The sequence below is a fragment of the Octodon degus genome, unplaced genomic scaffold (genome assembly GCF_000260255.1).
Source record: "Octodon degus isolate 3935 unplaced genomic scaffold, OctDeg1.0 scaffold00070, whole genome shotgun sequence".
Classification (NCBI taxonomy): Eukaryota; Metazoa; Chordata; class Mammalia; order Rodentia; family Octodontidae; genus Octodon; species Octodon degus.
Genome location: NW_004524646.1, coordinates 4,236,133 through 4,237,836, shown reverse-complemented (window position 1 = coordinate 4,237,836; position 1,704 = coordinate 4,236,133).

Genomic DNA, 1,704 nt, shown 5'->3' with positions numbered 1-1,704 from the left:
TTCCCAGAGCCCAGAGAGGCGGAGGCTCAGGGCCCGGGTCAGTGAGCTGGAAACTCACACACTGGGCATGCTGGGTCCTGAGCCCCTGCCCTGTCAGCTGCCCTTGCTCCTGCAATGGCTTCGGGTGCAAGTGACCCTGCTCCCATGTTATAATCTTCTTGGGGCACAGGAAGATTAAAGCAATCACCAAGGTTAGCAGCAGCAAGTGGGTTAGATCAGGATCGGAAGGGCTTCCATGCCTCAGGGAAGTTGGTAGGGCTTTTGTCCATGCCCTTATGTAACACACAGAGAAGCTGCCGCCCAGAGAGGGCTGGATTCACAGGACAGGGGAGAGGACAGAGGCAGAGGACAGACCAGGGCAGAGGCTGGCGCTGCCCAGGCTGCTTCTCAGCTCTCTGCAGGGAGAGGTTGGGACTCCAGGGCACAGGGCCCATTCAGGCCTGGAGATGGCACAAGGAGGAAGAGGCATTAAGTCAGCATCATCCCTAGTGCTAAGCCTGTGGGCCTACTGTGTGCTGGGAGCTGCAGGCAGAGTGTACTGCCCTTGAATATCTAGGATGCCTAAGACACCACTGCCAGGGCTCAGGTCCTGCCTCTGCCATAAGAGGGAGCTGCACAGTGTGCCTCAGTTTCCCTGCATAGAGTGAGGACACAGAACCCTGCAGGGGGGCTCACAGCACCAACCGTGGCAGCGCAGGCCCTGGAGCAGGACTTACTGAGCAGGGTGCAGAGGCCGCAGAGGCTGCAGGAGGCTGTGGCTGAATGCACAGCACCGACTGTCCCTCATGCACTATCAGGCTTTGGGGACTCACAGACTGTGTATGGGATATTGGGACACTCAGTTTCTTTGTGATGGGGGCCCTGTCTGCAGGATGAGAGCCTGGGGCGTCTGCTGACCCTGGGCGGTGTCTGTGTCCGAGCTGCTGCTGTCTCCCGAGGCCCTCGCTGTCCTCCCTGGCCTGCCTTTGTCCACACAGGATGCCAGGCCATCTGGACGGGGGAGGGAAGGAGCCCCGGGGCCACCCCAGATCTCCTGCAGGGAACACTGAGAGGAGCTCGTGGGTGGACGCTTTGCAGAACCCAACAGTGTGCCTGCTCTGTGGTGGCAGTTAGTAATTGTCACCTGCTGCATCCCTGAGTGTCTTTCCCCATGGATCTTCCCTGGGGAGGCTCCCATGGGGTCTGCAATGTGCATTGTCCAAGCTCTAAGGTTTGTGTTGGGACTGGTGGGAGACAAGAGCCATGTGCCACCAGGAGGGTCCTCAGTTTGACAAAGAGCACATCTCTGCCTCCAGGGAGGAGCGGCTTTGCTTTCGGTGCCCATCCTCATCCTTGTGCCTCGGGTCCTCATTAGACCCGCAGGTATAGACACACACACGCATACACACAGACACACACAGAGACATACACACACACACTGATACACACACTTACACACATAGACACCCAGACACACACACATAGACACATATAGACACATACACAGATACACACAGATATACACACACATAGACACACACACACACGTAGTCACACAGGTGCAGACAGGGCTTGTGTGGCCACACACTCACGCAGCATCCACCCTGATCCCCCTTAGAGCCCAGGCATGACAAGGCAGGCAGAAGTGGGTGTCACAGGGGCCAGGGACATGGCTCAGTGGAATAACCACTTCCTTGGCAAGCGCAAGGGCCTGAGTTCAATCCC